Here is an 8886-nt window from a genome sequence, read left to right on the forward strand (position 1 = left end):
TAACTCCTACGTTAGAACATTAACTTATACAATATATTACATTAGAAGCATTAACTCGTCATCCCCAATCCTAATCTTCATAATTAGTTGACTCGTCAGATGTTAAGTTTAGTTATTTAATCCTGCATTCTTTCTCTTGTTTTCTTCTACATATGTATAGTTTTAGTTCTTGAAGTTTAGTTTCTATATTATTAGATGTGTCTCCCGATTTAGTATTTGAAGTGGAAGCAGTTGCGGCTTGCTTATAATACTTGATAAATAGGTCAACGTTACTCACTGAATTGGTAATATATGTGTCAATCATTGTTCGAATTACAGAATCATTGTGAAAATAGCCCATTGATGAATGATGTGGAATATGTGGAAAACCTGAAGTGCATTAAATATAATGTTGAATTTTGATTAGTTCAAATCTTGTTTGAAATTTTCATCATCAAGTCGAAAAACTAAATGTCTCCATCAAAGGAGATGATGAAATATTTTCCCCACAATAAATTGTTGTTAAAATTGTTGTCATTACAAACTTAAAAATAGGAACTTAAACACTTATATTTGGGTGAAGATGTGATTTGAGATGTTCTATATCGCCCATAAAGACATGACTATATATAAGTATAATGATTATAAACCTGCAATGACGAGTTACATAACAACAATTGTTTATAATAATTTAGATTTTTAAATACATATATTTCATTACATTACACATTACATTACATTAAATTATATATTATATCATATTACAAATTACAAACATTTATCTCCTACGGTAAAATTGGTGGACTTGCCTTACAATTCAACTCAAATTATTTGTGACTAGACACTCCTTTCTAGAAAGAAGGATTGAAAATTCAGATATAAATAATGAATTATATAGAAAGAAATACATAAAAACACAAGAAATTAATTTCATGAATATCTTTGAGACTAAAACAAAGATAGCACGAACGAATTAGATGATCCTAGTAATTAAGAGGAAGATAATTGTTGTTTTTATACGTTTTGAGTTGAATACTAATAATTATATGATATTTCATTGTTAAAAGATTAAAAGATTTTAAAATAAGTACTACTACTTGTAATCACCATATATTAATAAAAAATATATTTATAATATATTTTAAAAAAAAAATAAATGTGAACATATTAAAAATATTTATAAAATATAATTTGTCAATTATATTACAAAAATAATTTTAAGAAAATTAATAACTTGTGTGAACTTATTAAAACAATATTCAAATTTAAAAATAAATCTTATACATTATTTTAGTAAAAACATGCATAATGTTAAAAATATAAAATAAATAAATAAATGAGAAAATAAGGAAAAATAAGAATGAGTTGGTACAGCCGCAAACAGTAATAACGGCGACTCAAGTACGACATGAGAAAAAGTAAAAAAAAGGTTGAGAGGCAGAATCGCAAAACACAAGAACTACAAATCCCGACTCTTAAAATACGCGAAATTTCAGAATTACTGGCCTTTCCCCTCATCCTATAAATAGAAAGCTGGAGTGAAGCTAGGTTTGCCGAGCTGAACAGCCAAACACCTTGAGAAACAAAAAAAACTTCTCTCTTATATTTTCTTCCGCTCCTCAGCACGCTAAAAAATGGCGGCATCTTCTAGAAAATCAAGTGGACAGGTTCTCCGTCCCTTTTCACCATCGGGCCGGTTCAGTTCTCACTACACTTCACAGTCTCCATCTTCTTCTTCATCGGCTTTTGCTTATTAGAGTTCAAGTTTCTCTTCACGCTCTTCTACTTTCTTTAATCAACAGAGATCTATTTCTCCGCCGCGTGTTAATATCTATAACCACTCTCCATCATCACCGTCCGTGCGATTCTCGCTCGATAACCTTTCGATTTCAGCCGTCCGTAGAAACACCGAGGTGTTAAAGAATTTACAGAGCAAGCAGCCAAAGCGTACTTGTATGTGTTCGCCTACGATGCATCCTGGATCTTTCCGTTGCAGTCTTCACAAGGGGTTCAATATTCAGCACGCTTCGTCCGGTTACGCGCCTAGTAATCGGCTTAACGCGCGTAGATCGGCGATGACAAATTCACTAGTTAGAATTGGAGGAGTTGAAGGAGATTTGGTTAGGAGAGCTTAGTCGGCTTTGATTAGGCCTTCCTCACATCAGCAGCGTCGACGTGCAGCGTTTCAGCCGAGGCCAATCCGGCTCTCCGTGATGTATAAAGCCTAGGATTGATGAAGGTTCCTTTTGTGGTATGTCTTAATTTTTTCAAGCCTTTTGGTCAAGTCTCCGAGATTTTCCGGTTATTGGAGATCGAACTGCCCATATGCTGGTGGTGGAGTCAGAATCCGGCGAAGAGTTTGGAGATCTGGGGGAGATGGATTTGATTTGAAGTGTTATCTGGGTGGCTGAAACCGTAGACTCAGAACATCGTATTATCATTTACTTTGTTGGTGTAAATACATATCTTTGCAGCCAATGGCAGATTAGAGGAGGTTTTGGACAAAAAGTCTTAACACACTTTGAAAAACTAATCTATTCCAATCCAATCGCACTGAACTAAAATCTAAAAATTTGATCCCATATCTCAGTTTTGATTGGTTTCAAGGTTTACTTATTTCTTTCGATTTGTTCTCCAAACACCATTCAATTCAATCCCAGCACAAAATTCCCTTTTCCGTTCGCTCTTCAGTTTCTCGTTTCAAAATTCTGCACCTTCTTCAGTTTGCTCCTTTTCTCTTTCGATTCGTACCGTCGATAGTTTTATCTTGTCTATTCATTCTTTCATCTCTTCAATTTTTTTATGTTCTTGTTAGTTTTCTAAAATCTAAATTTTTATTTTGAGTTACTGTTAATAATTTCCATTTTTTGCAGGAATTGGAATTGGACATGGCGGAATGTACAGATCTTGATTTTTCTTGGACCGCTTCAAAGGAGAAGTGAACATATCATCGGATTTACTTGGACAAACTATGAAATAAACTGAACGTTGGATAAGATTGAGCTGAGCCTTTGGGAAACTGAAAATCCATTGATATTAAGGATTAAAACTCTATAATTTTAAATAGAAACTGGAGCGACGGCTTGAACAGTTATGCTAAATTCGATTGAAATTAATGGGGGAGGGGGGGGGGGATATTTAACTGGGGATACTAAAAAAATCTGAGGAACCTATAATATGAAATTGATTATTAATAAGGGATGGTCAAGATGAGAAAGGAATAAACGAGATTGAAGTGTTATCACTCTCCTTTTCAACGAAGGTTTCATGCTAGGAATGTTATGCAGTAGATTATACATATTACGTCTTTCATTTCCTCTCCAATGGAGGGATTCTAAAAGAAAATTTATATGCCTCTTTTATTGTTATAGATGCACTGTAGTTAGACCATCATAATTTATGAAAAACGTTCAGGTCATTCTAAAGCTCACAAAACCCAGGAGAGTTGATTTTATCAATCACATAAACTCAAATATCCCACAGGAACTCATAGCCCATAGAAACATTAAATAAAGTTTCAACGTTTTATTCTAATTAATTTAGATTGACTCGGTTTGTACATTTGGTTTTGGTGAGTAAATCTCTTAACGAAATTCTTTTGCATACACAATGACTCGAATCTGAAATCTTACTTAAGCGATATCAAGTTGTTTACCAATTGAACTAACCCTATTGACAATTACTCTTTAGTTAGTCTTGAGAAATTAAATAGATTATAGATATCGAATAGAAAAATTAACATGGATAATTTTCATTTAAAAATAGATAATACAAATTGTATAAATAAAACTAACGTGGATAATTTTCATTTGAGTTAGAAATCAAATAGATTATAAGCATTGTATAAATAAAACGAACATGAATAATTTCCATTTGAGTTAAACAAAAAATTTTAAAAACTCGTACTCGATTTTGTAAATTTGTATAAAATTAGTGGCAATGTACAACGAATTCTATAAGAACTCAAACAAAACGTAATTAACTTAGTTAATTTTTAAATTCTTCTTGCATGATCTCAACTTTAGATAATGTATAAGTTGGCAGTAATTAGGAGACTCGTTGATTGTATTCTTGTCAAAATAGAATCTTTCTCCAAAGACTAGAATCAGCCGGCTAGAAAATGGTAAAGACAACAAAGAGCGACAGCTCTCGAGGAATATGAATCCTTTTTGCTTCCCTTTAAGGTGTGTTTAGTTCACGGAATATAAGATTACTATTGGGAATAGGATTATCGGAATGTAACATTACCTAACACATAACTGGGAATATTACATTACTGTGTTTGGTTTGATTGACAGTAATATAATATTACAGTGTTTGGTTGAAGGAATAAAATATTACTAGAATGTATATTTTACCAAATTGACATTGTTCTGTATTTTTTAAAAAATGAAATTCTAATTATTTAAATAAAAATTATTTATATAAAAATTAATCGATAATATATTTAAATAAAAATTATTTATATAAAAATTCATCGATAATATATTATTTTATTATTTAAATATATCATGTATTATTTTAATTTTAATTAATATTAAATTTTACATCTTCATCAAGTATGAATTTTGAAAGTTTTGAATTGGAATTATGAATTGATTGAAATTTATATGCATGAACGATTGGGAAATTTGTGCGAATTAATCATTCATTGAAACTATGCGAATGGAAAATTTTCAAGCAGTATATTTCAGCTAAATGTATCACCGTAATGGTGTTCCTTCCTGCATATTCAAGATTCCTCGAAAGATGATTTCTACCGAGTCGGACACTTGTTACAGATGATTTCTACGAGTCGGACTCTTGTTACATACGCTATATAGGCGGCACACTGGATCTAGCTATCGAACTTTCAGCAGCACAACGGTTACAACATTATTAAAGCACAAGAATGGACAGATATCAACCTTTGAAACAGCCCGAAGTTCCACAAGTGTGCTTGGCCAGAAGTTCCACAAGTGTGTCCCTGTTTATTAGTACCTGCAAAACAATTTATGGTTAGATAACGTGTCCTAAAAGAAGGGTACCAAAACAATTTACAGAAGTTCCAAGAAATTATTGTTAATTGGAGTAATGTAACAGAATGTAAAAGACCCGATAACATTTTCATTGGTTTTAGCATTTCTGGAAATTATGTCTTATCCTCCTACCAAAAAAGTACAGGACTAAACAGAAGAATCAACATAAACATGACATACATCAAGGTTAAATCCAAAAAATCATAGTTTCAATACATAGGCATGTGCGTGTGGAAGATTCCATAAATTCTACACCCATGCTTAATTACATTTACTCAGTAAAGAATAATAACTTTTACCATACCTCTTTGGCACGTATAAAAGATCACTGGCAAGCATCAACCCTGATGACGGGACACGAGGTTGCTGGATCATAGCTGAAATAGAATACAGGCAAACACTCAAGAGGTTATATTTTAAAAGATAGCATCATAGGAGAGAGTCGAAATAAGTTTAGAATCACAGACAAGATAGTTGCATCGTACCTTAAGCATGAGGCATCATGAACCGTTTACCCTTTTAGTTCTGTTGAAAGCAAAAGACAAGCCTGACCTACAGCAGCCCCAACAGCAACTGTATGTACCTGTGGGGAACCAATATTACCAAGTTATGAAGGAATTCTGTGAATAAAGAAAAAATTAAATCTCGTTCTTGAGCTAAAGTAACATAAACTTGAGACATCCAGAGAAAATTTTCTTAACAAAATATAGAATACGAGACAGACTGATATCTTTGAAGAACGAAAATTCACCTCATTTTGTAACTGCGTAAGTGCATCATAGATGGAAAAACCCTCCGTCTCCAAGCCAACCTGCATTATAAGAGCTTTAAATTAATGTACGTATAGCAAGCAGAAGCGAACATAATATATGGCAAGCAGAAGAAGCGCCAGCATGGAAGAAGAAGCTAGTGTTTACAATTCAGATAATATTCGGGTTTATATACAGTTTCATATTTGTAGGTTTACATGCACTTAATCTACACAAAAGACTGAAAATCCAAATTTTAACTCAACTGACTTTTTTTACTTATTAAATGAGAACCAAGGTATGAGTTTAACATCTCCAGAAGCTACGCGATCCATAATGTATTACATCTTAAATTCATTATCAAATTTGAAGGTACCATATGCAAAGCTCACCGTTTCACCATAATCACGAGTTGTTCCCGTAGAGTTTATGTAAAGATAGATTGGTTGCTTGGGATCCATCCATTGAAGATACATTAGTTCTGCAACTACAAGCTCTGTCACTGCAGGCACAAGCTGAAAGGTAGAAACGATCAAACTGTTTGAACAAATTTCAGTAACAACAAAACAATATGATATAGGAAATGATACTCTTGGTTTGCTTTCTCGTACTGAGAGATCCATGAATTAGGATCCTAATACATATAGATACAGATTGTCCCTCGGGAACAAGAATTTCCAGGAAATAGTTATCTCAAAACTCTTAACAAGATTGCAAAAACATGAAATTCCAGTTATCCTCAACCAAGTTTTGCAATTTTTATAAAAATAATTTCTAATTTGGTAAAGCATATGCAACAGAAAACATTTACAATTTATAAACCTCACCCACCCACCCACCCTTTTAAATCGGAATTCGGGAATACTCACCGGCATGCCAATGTAAACTATTCTACCGTTAAGAAGCAATGAAGGTAAGTCCGGTGGAGGGCTTTTCGGCCTCTGCTCATTGTATGACAATGATCTTTCCACCTAATTCAGTTTCGATGAATGATTAGTTCAAAAAATTTCAATCAATACACATTTATCAACTAAAATATATTTTAAAAAACCTAATACTATATCTGAAAACAAGAGCTCGAAAATTTTCTATTCGCATAGTTTCAATGAATGATTAATTCGCACAAATTTCCCATTCGTTCATGCATATAAAATTCAATTAATTCATAATTCTAATTCAAAACTTTCAAAGTTCATGCGAATGAAAATTAACAAAAATAAATAAATAAAAAAGCCAGAGATTTACCAGATTTAGAAAGAAGAATGTGGAGACAAGAGTTCTAGACTTCCACGGACATCAAAGACGATGGCCCATATTTTGGCATCCCTTCAACCATATAAGGAGGAGAACACAAAGGCGAATCAACACCAAAATACTACCTATCGAAGCAGAGGAGCAGCGACGGAAGGCGGACGGAAATTACGCACGGCCAGAATTTCAAAGAATCCCGATAGCCAGAACGAAGTGGGGAGGGCTATTTTAGACAACAGGGACGGGAATAATGAAATACCTAAGGGAGATGAGGGATGGATATTTCGTGAAAACAGTAAACTAAATCACTGTTGGTATTATGTTTTACATGACACTTGGTAATCTGCCTCCATCCAAACATGGGTATATTTATCAGGGAAAAAAACATTCCTCCCAGGAATGAATTATACCATGAATCAAACGGGGCCTAAGAATAATAATTTCTAGCCCCCCAACACTCATTTTCTATAATTGGTATTAGTGTTACATGTGTTTTATTTTTTAAATTTGGAAGAGAGTAAAAATACTGTAATTTTTTTGTTGTAATAAATTATAAATTTTTTGAAGGGATTAGAAAAAATGCAGTATCTTAAATATTTTTTTCCAATTTTCTTTATAGTTCATTGACAAGTAAAGATTATAATTAAAGAAAAAAAACACAATGAATCCAATGCATTAAAAACTTAAAATCAGAATGTTACATATCAAGAGAACAATGTTTGGGTTGTAGATACCCGTTTTTGTCCGAGTCTACCAAAAATATTATTATTATTATTATTATTTAACTTATTTACATTTTTTTAGGACTACAACAGTCACCCAAAGACCTAATCCCAGAGCCTAATTACAACAAAATATCCGACCCGACCCACCAACCTGGTTCAACCCGACCCGGTTCAGGTCCCCATTCCCTATCAACCGAACACCATGCCCTGCTCCAGTCCATGTCGTGCCAGCAACTCCCATCTCGTGCCCATGCTTCCACACCAACCGAGCAACCCTTACCTGAGACCATACTCTGGCACCACCAAACATAAATGGAAATCAGCAGAGAGATTGTTTTTTATTTCAATTATGTAACCCGGGAATGAAAAACAATGTCAAAAAATTTATCAACAATTAGCAATCAAAAAAAAAAAAGAACCGAAAATTGTTTCAAGGAAAGAGGTATTCTCTAGTTTTTTTAATTCTCGGTTTATTCGTTAAATCCTTGAAATGAAAATAAGAAATATAATTTAGTTTATGCTTTTGTTCTTCGTTGTTCGTTGTATGCTAATTCGATGCTTTAAAAAAAATAGAAAGAGGGATGTAGAGGTACCTGGTTGCCGGTGTTTCGACGGGGTAATAGAGTCATCGACGTTTGGTCTGAGTTGTGGCGCCACTGTTCGTGGTGGTCGACCATGTGGTCGCTTCCTCTGCTAAGGATGATAGAAAGAGGTTAGGCTCGGTTTTTATCGGGTTCTGCTTGCGATGGGTTTCAGTACCGTCGATGGTGGCTAGTCGAGGGGATTGGCCACCCATACGTGGTGGCCTGAGAGTCGGGCTCTGATTCTTTGGGGATCGGCCACCGTTTTTGCAAAGAGAAGATAGAGTCTAGGGATTTGTTGAGTCATCTGGCAGAATGAAAGTTGGGAAAGGAGAGAAGTGTTTTTATTTTAGATTTTGGGTTAATCTCACATAGGGTCCCTCTATTTCTTGCCCTCTTTTACAGTGGTCGCTTAAAGTGTTGGGTTATTCACGTTCAAGCCCTCTCAACTTCTTTCGTGTTTTGCATAATAATCATCAAACATTTCCGTAAAACCACGCTTAAGCCACTCTACCTTTTCCGCATATTTACACTTCGGTATTTTGCGCAAAATCACGTTGAGGCCCCTGTATATTTAGCGCAT

General features: G+C 34.0%; 2 pseudogenes; one reads left to right on the plus strand and one right to left on the minus strand.

The window, feature by feature from the left end:
* The first annotated feature begins 1545 nt into the window (after positions 1-1545).
* Positions 1546-2487, plus strand: LOC120149231 (annotated as a pseudogene).
* Positions 2488-4881: 2394 nt separating this feature from the next.
* On the minus strand, positions 4882-8399 carry LOC120149220 (annotated as a pseudogene).
* Positions 8400-8886: the final 487 nt, after the last annotated feature.

This window comes from Hibiscus syriacus, unplaced genomic scaffold (genome assembly GCF_006381635.1).
Source record: "Hibiscus syriacus cultivar Baekdansim isolate YM2019G1 unplaced genomic scaffold, ASM638163v2 tig00110998_pilon, whole genome shotgun sequence".
Taxonomy (NCBI): domain Eukaryota; kingdom Viridiplantae; phylum Streptophyta; class Magnoliopsida; order Malvales; family Malvaceae; genus Hibiscus; species Hibiscus syriacus.